The following is a 14,230-nucleotide window of genomic DNA, read 5'->3' as shown; positions in this document are numbered from 1 at the left end:
CACAATTATTGAAAGATGTTCAAAGTAAGTGTAGGACTAACACCATATACATACTGGTTTTATTTACACTACACAGAAAAATAAGGACCTGGTTAACTCATTTCTATCTGTACAGTAAATACATCAAACCAAAAATATTTTCATATCATTTGCTACATTTAAAATAATATCAACTGAAGTATAAATTTGTTGATGTGAATAAGTATTAATAACAGTTTTGACAGATATTCAGGGAGAATAGCTATTAAATACAGAGGTACTTAAAATATTTCATAAACATTTGTCTCAAAATAAAAACATCAAAGCACAATTTGCTGAGGCAGAAGCTCTTTAAATTAATGGCAGCTGACTTTGCATTATAAATCAACAAAAATGCTCTTGCCTTATTACAGCCTATCCAGACTGGTAACAAATTCAAAATTTACATAAAATGACACCTTAAAAATTATTATAAGAGTCTACTTTCTATATCTACACATAATTTACATTTATTCTGCATATATTTTTTTTTAGAAAAGAAACAAACTGTGCAAATTTAAGAAATTTGGGGTTTGTTTGTTATTTTTCTTGGAAAAAATGCTATGCTTATTATCTATTTCATTTTGACTTCATGTTCTGTAAAAATACAGCTAACCATCAGAACTCAGCCTCTAAATCTGATAATAAGAGAACGATTCCTCTATGTACATTTCCTCTTATTTTGTGTATGCTTACTGAATACGAGATATGAAAGCTATCAAATGTTCTGTCTTTTTTTGGTCCTAAAATGGTATAAGTCTCTTCAGTTTATTGTAGAAAAAAGTTCCATGGAAAAGTATATATAAGACTGATGGTTACCAAATGGCCATTCCCAGATTTAAAAGGAATACCTTATAATAAAACATTTTACAATATAGGATCTATATATTACATGAAATATTTTATTATAAAAATTGATAATAAAGACACAAACAACACCATCCCTACCTATGTCATAAAATGAAAAGATGACTTTAGGTAGACAAGATTTGCTTCTCTGTGCTTCACTGCCTTTACTTACAACGTATTTTCTACCCTATTCAACTCACAAAATATTGTGAGGCTTAAGCAGGATAAAGAATGAGGACATTTTAAAATGAAAATATGAAGAATAATATTATAATAGAAAATCTGAAATCACGTAATATTAAATATTAAAATGTCTAAGATTAGTCATTTCCTAATAGCCTAAGAGTTAAGGTTACTGAGAATTTAATTTTAACTTTAGTTATAATTAAAAGGGAAAATAATATCTTATTGCCACTCCAAGCATTATTCAAATTACTCTAATTTCATAGCCTGCTAGATCTATACATCAAGACATTAGCACTGAGAGAAGTGGAACTTTAGTATTTTATGGGATATAATTAAGTTGCTGTTTAAATTTTTGTTAATTTATGGAATAGTCTTTTCTTATACATTTGAAGTTTTAATTCTGTCTCTAACTCGAAAATATACTTAATGTTATCATTGACAAGGGTCTTATCTACTGGCACTTATAAAATAGTAATCTCATATGTTGTCTTCCAATACTTTTCGCATAAGAACAAAACTGGTTGAGCAAAAGGATGGTACAGTATACCCAGTCACACTAATCAATACAAGCACAGTTGGTGGCCCAGGTTTATTTAAGAAAATCAGCATCTGTATTATGTTTTTATTCCAATAAGCCCCTATTTATTTGCAAATACTGTTCTGTTTCTCCAACCAGTCCAAGTTCTGCAACATTCCTGGCTTGCCAAACCCATGTGGAGCATGACCAACTCTGCATAAACTACAGACAGGCTCTTCTATCCAAAAATACAACCTCCTTTTTCCTTCTCTGATTATCTCAAAATCTTTTGAGTACAGTTATTTCCCTCTTTAAAAAATATTTCTCTACATAGGAAAACTTCAAGAGTTAGAAAACTATCAAGTACCATATTGCTAGTCAGACTGCCTTTCCTTTTCTTCCTGCCTACAAAACAGTGGATCAGCCAAATATTCTATGAGATATTACAAGATTTTGTTTTAAAATATACACCATTTTTCCTATCTTTATCAAAATCAATTTCAAATATAAAAAAAAAATCTAGATAAAGCTTAGAAGTTTGGTAATTACGTTATGCAAATAAGACATTTTTTGTTTTTAATTAGGAAGTTATCCCTTACTCGAGGAGTTAGTTGCCATTAGACTCATTTTTATCTCATCGTATATTTTCTCTTGCAGAAAATTGCATAATAGGTGCAAATTTATTCAATCTATTTTATGAGGCTGTATTGAGGCTGCCAAAGGATCCTGGAAACTAGCGTACAAGTAAGACTGCTGGTAAGTGATCCCAGAAATTTCAGGCACCCAACACATTTTAAATGTTTTAAATAGCTATGCAGGAGATTTTGTGAACTGGTGACTGGACAATTTTTCAGAGTTTGATTTATAGACTGATAAATTTAGTGGGTGAGCACTGAAAAAATACCTTAAATTAGCTACTGGCTTTATAGACAGGAAGACTGATCTTTGTATGAAGGAAGATGTAAAATGAAGGTGAACTAAAAGAAGATACCCACAACGTAAATCAATGTAAAATCCTGTAAAAAAAAAAAAAAAATCACTGTAAAAACCACACCACAACTAAAAGATACACTAAGAGACAAGGAAGCAGACACAGATAATGCTAAATAAATGTCTTATGTGGAAAAATGGTGGGATAGAAGCAAAAAAAAAAAAAAGAAAAGAAAAGAAATGACAAAAGAAAAATGCCCTTATGTGTATTTAAACTAAGAAAAATTTAAATATTCATAACACAAGAATTGAAGCAAGCTAGCTTAAAACCTAGAAATATATATTTTAGAGTTAATGTCATGATTTTAATCTGGGTTTCAAAACTCACTAATTGTGTGGCTTAATTCGAGTTACTTAATGATTTGATCCATGCCTCCTTTTTCCTATTCACCAAATGTGAACAATAGTAGCTACCTTAAAAGGCTATGATAAGGGGCTGGCCCGGTGGCTCAGGCGGTTAGAGCTCCATGCTCCTAATTCCAAAGGCTGCCAGTTCGATTCCCACATGGGCCAGTGGGCTCTCAACCACAAGGTTGCCAGTTCTAGTCCTCAACTCCCGCAACGGATGGTGGGCTCCACCCCCTGCAACTAAGATTGAACATGGCACCTTGAGTTGAGCTGCCGCTAAGCTCCCGGATGGCTCAGTTGGTTGGAGCACGGGCTCTCAACCACAAGGTTGCCGGTTTGACTCCCACAAGGAATGGTAGGCTGCGCCCCCTGCAACTAGCAAGGGCAACTGGAACTGGAGCTGAGCTGCACCCTCCACAACTAAGACTGAAAGGACAACAACTTGAAGTTGAACGGTACCCTCCACAACTAAGATTGAAAAGACAACAACTTGACTTGGAAGAAAAAAAAAAAAAGGCTATGGTAAGCATTGAATTAATTAATTAATACACATAAAGCTCTTATAACAGTGCCTGACATATATACAGTAGCTATTATTAGTAGTAACAGTAATATTGTTATCATCATGAACATCACTGAAAGAACAAGAAGTCTCCCCGCCGATCCTAGAGGCAGTGTACATTCAGTATGAGTGTATTCAGGGGGTCAGGAGACAAGATGAGCATCACAAACGTATTTAATATTTACAAATAGTCTTAATATTAAATCACAAATATATTTAATATTGAGTATATTTAATATTAATATTTGGAGCACTACAAATATATTTTATATATAATCATCCCAAGTATAGTTAATGTAATTTCTAATGGGGTATGAGATAAACAGCATATTGCAATTGTCAAAACTCATTGAACTGTATATTTAAGATCTGTGCAAATTTCATTTTGTATAAATTATACCTCACTTTCTAAGGTAAAATTAAAATGTTTATGTACCTCTCATATGATCCACTGAATTGACTTTTGATTAATTAAAGGAATCATAGGCACAATTGCATCATATAAGAGGGTTTCCACTTAATACCTTTTTGATCTCATCTACTGTCTTTCTTCATGGCAGTGTCTTGAGTCTCCTGGCTGTTCCTTAAATAGACCAACCATTACCTTGCCTCAGGGCATTACATAGGCTGTTTTCTCTGTCCGCTGATATAGCCGTGGCTCCCTACTCTTACTTCCTCCAAATAGCACTTCTTTCCTGCTTAAATGTCAAATCATGGAGCACTTTCCTATCTACCTATATAAAATAACACATTCTGTATTTCCTTACCTCACTTTAATCTTCTTCTCTATACCTACTACCCACCCCCCAATATACTAAAAAGTTAATTGGGTTTTTATTTGTTATTTGTCCCTCTTTCTTAAATAGTAAGCTATATGAGAACGGAGTTTCACATCTATTACATATGCCCACTCTCACGCCAATATATTTAAGTTTTAAAACTCCAGCACTGGTTGTTATGGGCTAAATTGTGTCCTCCTCAAAACAAAACAAAACAAAATAAAACAAAAAATCTGTATGTGAAGTCTAATCCGCAGTATTTTAGAATGTGACTGTGTTTGGAGATAGGGCCCTTAAAGAGATACTTAAGGTAAACTGAGGTTGTATGGGTGGGCCTTAATCCAATATGGCTGGTGTCCTTATAAGAAGAGGTGTTTAGGACACACACACAGGTACACACAGAGGAAAGACTATGTAAATACAGGGAAGGTGACCATCTATATGCCACAGAGAGAGGCATCAGAACAAAACCAATTCTACTGACACATTAATTTTGGACTTCTAAAATCTGTGAGAAAATACATTTTTGTTGTTTACGCCACCCATTCTGTGATACTTTGTTAGGGCAGCCTTAGCAAATTAACATACTGGCCAAATCCAACTTTCCCCTGCTTCACTCCTACATGGAAACAGATGAACATGGCTGAAAAGAAAGCCCCCAAATATGCTTCCTGTTCTCATTTTAAATCTATAAACTCACACTATAAGCACACTTTCAGTGCTTCACAGTACTCTGCAACCCTTCCTAGTCAAATCAATCTCCATCCCTCAGAAAACTTTGCATCTTGGTTACCGTCCTCATACTGCCATCTGCATGCTTTTTCCTCTCAGCTCACCACTTCTACATTTATGTGTTCTGTGCCATTGAGTCCCCTCCCACTACAGGTGACCCTATGAACGAGAAGTGACCACAGTGTCCTGTCAACAGCCCTGCTCAGCTCCTGCAGACTCATGCCTACCACTTCTTTTATGCTGTCAATCATCTCATATTTGGTCTTCTTCTTTTCCTGTCACATTCTATGTTTCCCAACATCACTGTCTTTTCCAAGGAACTCTGACTCCTCATGATGTGCTTCAAGTAGGACAACTTCATTTTTGCCTCCAACAGTATTTCAGGCTTAATTTGCGCTAGCACCCACTTTTTCATCTTCTAAATTTAGCAGAAACGATTATACGCAATCCAAAGAGAATTTTGCACATTGCCATGTTGAATGTTATCAACTTGATTTTTATATTTACACCCCTAAATCTGCAAGTCCAAGTGCTACAACATATGCACTAACTCCTTTTAGGAGTGCAATACCCTCTGCTCTCACATGTTCATGGATTATACGGATGCACTTATCTCTTGGCATCAGTTTTTCTTCTCTAATAAGTCATTGCTCTAAACACAAAGATGTTATATGAATAATCATCTTAAAATAAACTAATGTGATCCCACATCCCTCTTCAGCTATCCCACTAGGTCTCTCCTCACCTTTAAAGCAAAAGTTCTGTGAAGATTTATGTACAACCACTGTCTAGACACCCCATACTCCTATCCTCCAATTCACTCTTAAGTCCAACGGACTTTAGCCCCTGCCATTATGTGGAAACCTTATTTGATATGGTCATGGGAAAATCGAATAGTCTATATTCAAGCATTATCTTACATACCTCCAAAGTAGCATTTGACATAGCTTAGCCATAAAGCCTTGCACTTGTTTCTATCAGCTCTTTTCTTTCACATCCTTTATTTGATCTTACAGCAAAGTCTGCTGGCTCTACCTTCAGATTTGAGCCACTGGTCACCAATTCCACTGATACCACTGTAATCCAAGCCCCCATCACCAACTACCTTGACGTACTGCCTTAATTTCTTCAAAAAAAAACATACAGCATTATTGACATATACATTACATACCATACAATTCACCCATTAAAAGTATATATGCAACGAATGGCTTGTAGTATAGTCACAGAGTTATGTATCCATCCCCGCAATGAATTTTAGACCACTTTCATTACCTCAAAGGAAAACAGCTCCCCTTTGCTATAACCTCCCAATCCTTCTATTGCCCCTAGCCCTAGGTAACCACTAACCTAAACACTTCACATAAGTGAAATCATGTAATACATGGCCCTTTGGGACTGTCTTCTTCACTTACAATAACGTTTTCAATATTTGTCCATGTTCCAGCACATGCCAGTACTTAATTTCCTTTTCTTGCCAAATAATAATTAATTGTACAGATACGAGGCCTGACAATTAAGTTCACAAACTTGTTGCAACAATGTTGCTAACCTTTTTTGATATCAGAGGGATTATTCATTATGAATTTGTACCAACTGGAAAAACAGTTAACCAAGTTTATTATTTGGAAGTGCTGAAAAGGCTGCATAAAAAAGACAACCTGAACTTTTCACCAACAATTCATGGCTCTTACATCACGACAATGCACCAGCTCACACAGCACTGTCTGTGAGGGAGTTTTTAGCCAGTAAACAAATAACTGTATTGGAATAACTCCCCTAATCACTTGATCTGGCCCCAACTGACTTCTTTCTTTCCCCAAAGAGAAAGGAAATATTGAAAGGAAGACATTTTGATGACATTCAGGACATCAAGGGTAATAAGATGACAGGTCTGTTGGCCATTCCAGAAAAAGAGTTCCAAAATTGCTTTGAAGGGTGGACTAGGTGCTGGTATCAGTGCATAGCTTCCCAAGGGGAGTACTTCGAAGGTGACTGTAGTGATATTCAGCAATGAGGCATGTAGCACTTTTTCTATGATGAGTTCGTAAACTTAGTTGTCTTACCTCATATGTGGTTCAGAAGTTAAGGAGGAGGTGGAGGAGTAGGGTTCCTACCTACAGCTCTATTTGAGTATGGTTCTCTTTGTTACAGGCACCCAAGTCATCATCCTACATGGTCTCAGGTTACAGTGCCGTTGTTCTTGTCCAATCAACCACATCTGGCCATACCACTAAGGCCCATGAAATTAAAGTGGATCACATCTTCTGTTTTCCAGATGATCTACAGTTTGATGATGGCATGCCTTTTGTCACACAGGTCACTCGACAATGGAATGACAGTCAAGGTTTTAGACAGATTTTCCATACTCCATACCATTCGAAGTATGTTTTTGTTGTTGTTGTTGTTTTTGTTTTGTTTTTCAATTGAATGTTGGAATGACCTCCTTAAAAACTGACTGTAAAAGATATCTGACCAACCTTCTAATCACTTCGTGGTCTACCACTTGAGCAAGACAACTGACTCGCCAAATTTAGCCCTCCCCCTAAAAACATTAAAACATTCATCTTCTCTTGGCCATCTACTGAGTAATGATCAGAAATAAATGGGTGGGGGATTACATAAAACTATTTTTAAAATATGGGATCCCTCCCTGTCCATTCCTGGACATAGCACATTTTTCCATCCCCTAACATTGAGCCCAAGACAGATGGTTGGTATTCCTCCAGGTGACAGATAGCCAAGAGGTGGCCTAGAGTGTACAAACATACTTGGATTCTAACTCAGGTGCTTGGATTCTCTTGTTGAACTGGCGTGGTCCTAGACCATGAGGTTAATAAACTCTTGGCTATGTATGCTGCTAACCAAATCCCCTGACAATGGCCCATATAGGCCAACATAGGAGCTATCTTTAAATTTAGTGAAAATGCCCTTGCCCTTGTCCCATTCACATCTAATCCTTCTATATGAAAGGTATGGGTCAGAGAAAGATAATAGAAAAAATAAAAAGAGGTTACGTTATATTTACTGAGCTGGGAAACACCAAATTTCATGGCTATGAGGGAGAGTAACAATTCTTACATCTGGTGAGGAACCATATTGTATCCCACGAGGTGAAGGGATGGGGCAGAGTCAATTCATGTTCTCTCGGTTACCTAGATTCAGCATCAGAGTGTAGCCGAGTAATCAGATGACTTGGGTGAATGGTACAGCTTCTCCAGCTGGCAATCTGACTGCTGTTTTGTCTGTTGCCTAAACTTGATAACCTATGAGGAGTAGAAGTGATTTATAGCCCTCTGTAGGTTTGAATTTTTAATAGAAGCATGTATTACTTTCAGACTAAAACTATTATCTTAATTATAAAAAGTGAAGTATTTCTTTCATTTATCCTACAGAAGCAACTGGGTGTCTGTATAGATGCCAACACCATGCTAGTCACTAAAGATAAAACACATAAACACAGAATCCCTGCCTTCTGCCTTAGGATCCAGTAGGGGAGACATTCAAAAGCACTGGGGTAAGGATAAGAAAGGAGGTAAGTGAAACATTAGGAGTGATTTCAAATGAGAAACTCTTATTAACACATAGTTATTGTATGTAATTATTAATGTTGTGAGAATGCAGCCACACAGAGAATTATTGGGCATAGAGAGATTGAAAGAAAGGTGAAGCTTCATAAGGAATATTTATGAGGCAGATGCAATTTTTCAAGGAGTTTGTGACACATTGGTCTTGTAGTGATGCTTAGATATAAAGAGACCCATTCTATGAAGATGCTATTAATATCAAAGCCTAAAATATATGTTAATGAGACTTTACAAGCAAAAAATTATTATTAAAACATAATAAAATTAAGTCTTCAGAAAGAAAGCTTGTAAAAAGCAACATATAACCCTCAAAAAGATAATGGATTTTTTTTATATACAACCTAAAAACTATTCATCATTCATTTGCTTTAGTTATTTAAAGACTGTTCAGTATTCAAATAATAACATGCCATACCAGTGGTTTAAGCTTATTCATTAATAGTTACCAAGAGGGTAAAATAGAAATCCAAAATGTTCAACTGGATATAAAACCTAGAGATTTAAGACAACAGCAGAGCATTTGGACAGTTCCCAACAGACATCTACCAGAAAGCTGGCCATCTTCTGCCATAAATCACATGGTTAAAATGAAAATAAATGTTTCCACAGAGACACCAAACCATTAGAAAATCTTAACATCAGCTTCCTAGCTAGCCTTAAGGCTTTTGAATTCTTTATGACAAGAGAAGTAAGGAATGAATTACAAGTTTTTCTTCTTTGAAATGTACAGGGTAATGTGGCTATTTAGTGTCTAGGTTTTCTTTCTAAAACAGGGGCACTTATTTGTACAAAATAATGAAGAACAATATCAAATTATCTTGTAATATTATATCAGTACTCTGCTCCAGCTGGCAATTAGTGGGAACCAAAAAGAAAGTGAAGGAGAGTCAAACAAAAGCCCAGGAGTCTACGGCACATAAGGACCCCAGCAGCATAAAGGAGAGGACGCAGAAGGGACTTGGACACGGGAAACTCTAGAAGTAAAATGAGTTACGGTGCCTTTCTGCAACGTTGTTATAAAATCACACAAATGTAAATCAAATTTTATTTGCATGCTTAAATATTATAATTTAGTGATTTTTTTTTACCATATTTGATACATGAGAGAAACATACCTTTATTAAAACTAGTTTAAAAAACATTAACAGTTGAAATATTTAAGTTCCTCTACTACAAAAAACTGTTTAAAAAATTAAAAACTACTTAATTAAAGCTACTGTATTCTGATTAGTTTGATTTGCAGGTTCAGTTTTTTTTTTTTTTTCCCCCTGCAACCTTCAGGGTGAAGTGATTAATCATAAATTAAGTGCCTTAAAAGACAGGCAATTAGAGGGAAGAAGCAAAAAAAGAATAAAAAATCAGAATATTGAATAATTGGTCCCCAATTAATTAACAATTAAGTAAAATTATTATATCCCCAAAGATTAAAAATCATATTCATAGCAACCTTGTCATGTGAAATTGCTAAAAAGAGTAACTTGTTATTCAGTATAAAGCAATCTAATATAATGGAGTATATAATACAATAATAGAAAACAGAAATATTATACAGAAAGAAAATTTGCCAAAAATATGTGAGAAAGGGGAGGACACAATACCTCTTCACAAAATGTAAAAGTTGAGCAGAGATTACGGGATTATTTGTACAAGCACATGAAAAGGCAACCCAAAACCAAGGTAGCATTTTCCCATATCATCTGGGAAAACTACTAATTACTTTAATTAGGGAGTCTGTTAGTTAAAGACCCATAAGTTAAAATTAAAAACTGCTTTTGACAAAATTACACTTTAGCAAAGTTGACATGAAATTCGTCTTTTTTCACTTTGAAGATGGAAATGTAAATTAGCACCCTGTTTCCCCGAAAATAAGACCTAGCCGGACAATCAGCTCTAATACGTCTTTTGGAGCAAAAATTAATATAAGACCCAGTATTATATTATATTAAATTATATTATACCCAGTATTATATTATTTTATATTTATTATATTATACTATACTATATTATATTATATTATACCCAGTCTTATATTATTGTAAAATAAGACTGGGTCTCGTTAATTTTTGCTCCGAAAGAAGCATTAGAGCTGATTGTCTGGCTAGGTCTTATTTTCGGGGAAACTCAGTAAAAACTTACTTGGAGAGAAATGTGGTTTATTAAAAATATATATGATTTTGTACCTACATTCTTAAATATAATCATATACTTTGAACTAGTAATTTTTCTACTGGAAAACTCTCTTTAAAAAAAACCATGTTTTAAAAAAGGCGTTGTGCACAGTGGTTTTATCACAATATCATTTATTAAAAAGTAGTTCAAAATATATAACTGACAATATATTATGCAGCTATTGGAAACATGAAATTTTGTGATAAAAATTAGAAAAGCGTATATGATAATATAAAATTAAACAAATCAAGATATTCACTAGTTTATGTACTATTTTTACAATTACTTTCTTTATCTTACTCATATAAAAGTAATGAAAAGAATATGTAAGAATGTGTGGATTTTTTTTTTTTTTTTTGCCATTCCTTTCACTATCTTGGTTAATTTTCAAATTATCCACAAGTCGTATATGTTATCTGAATAATTGGAATATATGTTTTATTTTAAAGTAAATAAGAAAACCACCAATAATAGTGTTAAAGAATAAAATTCTGAGTTATGTGATATTTGCATACATGCATATGTGAATACATGGGCTCACACTCAGTTGTGATGCAATATAGCAAACAGAGAGTTAACAGACACAAAGATCTGTCAAAAGTTATTCACAAAACAGAGTAAATAAGAAAGAAAAGGAGGGCAGAACCTCCTATTAAAATAAAGCCTGACTTAAGTATTCTGTTTCCAATTTTTTTTTTTTTTTTAACTAGTCTCAAGTATGACAGAATATGTATGGCTTTGGAAAAATAAGTTTACCCCATGTGTCAAATTCTATTAAAACTCCACGTTCTTTTCAAAAAGCGGTTAACTTTCCAAACCTGGAGTCTCACCCAAGATTCAGAAACTGTCTTTTGCTGGGTACATTTGTGGTCTTCCTTCCAAATAAATACTCTCTTAAAACAAGCAGGACCAGTATTTAAAAGTGATCATAAAATTGAGGAAGACTACAAACTTCCAATCATTCTCACTGTTGCAGCTGATGCATATATTTCATCAAATCAAATTAAGTTTTTAGAAAAGAAATAACACAAGTGAATTTTATATTCCATTTATGTAAGGACAGTTTAATATTTAAAGACATACCAACTCGGACCCCAAAATATTCTTCTCTTTATACCCAAAATATAGGTACTTTAGATTAAAACAGCATGCTAACTGAAGTACCTGACTACGGTAATTGTTGTTATAGAAAAAAGATGATCACCTATCAATAATATACTGTAATTTGAAAAAAATCATTATTAAGATAATGACAAAATTTTGTAGTTTCAAAACCAAGTCACCATGAGGGAAAACAAAAAACAAAACAACAACAAAAAAAACCTCCCTGTTAAAAGCAAGCACCCTTGTGTTTGCTTTTATTCAGAGACAAAAACAAAAAACAAAACAAAACAAAAAAAACAGATGTAGTATACAACTAATATAATCTATCCCGTTGTCTGTTTTTAAATGTCCGATCTAGCTATACTACTTTAAGTGACCTTAATGTGACCTTAATTATCATTTTCTCTCAATAATTAAATAATATTATGTCTCTGTCTCTGAGTCACCAAAAGATGTATGTTCACTTATCACTTTGTGTCAATCACTACCAATTAAGTCAACTTATAAAAACAAATTTCTTTCAGTAGTATTCACAGAAATATGGGGACTATGACAGAGGGCTTAGGGATGGTGGTGGGCAGGGGAGAAGTTATCATCATCCTACTCAAATTTACCTCAATTGTTAGATTTCCTTTCTAGAAATGAAATCTTTATAGCTTACAATGTAGCAGTGAGAAACCATGAGTTATTAATAAACAGTTTTCTTATTACAGCTTATTCTTGAGTCAAGATTCAAATTCTAAAAGCAAACAGCTCATACATTTTTTCCCCAAAGATTTTATAGGTTTATAGCTAAAACAGAAAATGAATAAAGCTTCAAGATCAATAACATCTGTTTAGCTCAAGGAAAAGCCCCACTATTTAGGTGGCTGAATGGTTACAATATTTTCTTTTGATTTTGATAAGCATAGTAAATACATTCTAACTACTGATTGACATCAGAACGAATCAGTAGGTGTGCACCATTCTAAAATCTCTTATCTATTGATTTATGTGGAATGAAACAGCATTCAAACTGAGAAAGAAAATGCTGGTATGATTCCTCTCCAGCCCCCCCCAAAAAAACACATAATAAGTATACAAATTTTCATGTTTCCTACATTTATTCAGCTCCACCCCAGCAGAACAGCAATCAACATTTTATTTTTTATATTTGCTTCACATTTCTGGCAAAGATATATACAAAGACAGCAATCTGAATCAACAAAACCTATTGACTGATGCATAGGATTTTTTTCTTTATGGCATTTTTAATTCCTGGTTATTCTCACTCTTATAATTTTATTAAATTATATTTCTTTGATCATATTTAAATCATGATTCTCTTCATTATATTGCTTATATTCCTCTTTTTATCCATCTAATTTCCTCTCCATATTCTCCTGTTTTTTCAATTATAAAAATCACCTAACCAGAAATTTTCATTTCAATTTGCAATTGGCTCTGCAGTATATATTTGTTAGTTGTTTTTCCAATTGTTTTTCCGATTCTTTCCCGAACTTTCCTGTATTTTATTCTCCTTCTATAGAGAAAATATATTGCTTGGCCATCCCAATATTTCTCCATAACTTCCACTTAACATTTTATGAAGCTCTTTTTCTCTTACCCAAAGCCTGAATCCACATTCTGATTTCTTCCATCATCCTATCCTGACCAAAATAATAACTGAAATACCTAAGAAAGTTTGTGCTGATACTCATTTACCAGTACTAAGACACTGAAGACGCTAAATATCAGAACAATGAATGATTACATCAAAGAGCCAGAAATATAGAAAGTATTATTTTTTTCCCTAAACATTCAGAATATATTGGTTAAGTGTATTAGACAGACTTTGATTCAAGTCTCACCTCCTCCATCTTTTCATTTGGAGAGTGGAGAGGTTAATCTGCCCAGCTACCTTCAGTTGTTCCCATGTTTATAAAATGGCAGGAAGAGTTATACCTACTTAAAAGGTCGTGGTAAGAATTAGGCACATATAATAAGAATCAGAGGAAGTAGCACATACTATTAACTATTCAGTACATATTAGCCATTGCTATTATTGAGATCAATATTATGATGAGCAAAATAATTCATTAATACAACTCAGAAAGGAAAAAGAACTTAAGATTATTCAAATATAAACTATTTATTTCATTTATTTGGCAAATAATTTTTAAGTACGCAAATGTTCCCAGACCTGTGCTTGGGATACCTAACGTCAGGAAGCTTATAATGGAGGCGCTCTAGATAAAATCAAAGACCTGCTCAAGATTAAGATTTCTGGGGCCAGCACCATAGTTAAGAATACTGATTTTATTATTTTTCTTTTGTTCTTTATTGATTTCACCCATTTCTATGTTTTTAATTATGTGTATAATAGAAAAAAAATGGGAGTATTCATAAA

General features: G+C 33.9%; 1 protein-coding gene across 6 annotated transcripts in view; it reads right to left on the bottom strand.

Moving 5' to 3' along the window:
- GALNT13 (polypeptide N-acetylgalactosaminyltransferase 13) overlaps window positions 1-14,230 on the bottom strand; it is a 462,057-nt gene that overhangs the window by 403,830 nt on the left and 43,997 nt on the right. The gene's annotated exons all lie outside the window — the stretch shown is intronic.

This window comes from Rhinolophus sinicus, chromosome 17 (assembly GCF_057876585.1).
Source record: "Rhinolophus sinicus isolate RSI-liver-muscle chromosome 17, RSI-T2T, whole genome shotgun sequence".
Lineage (NCBI taxonomy): Eukaryota > Metazoa > Chordata > Mammalia > Chiroptera > Rhinolophidae > Rhinolophus > Rhinolophus sinicus.
Note: the sequence above shows the minus strand (reverse complement) of the source record. Positions and strands in the feature narration are given on the sequence as shown.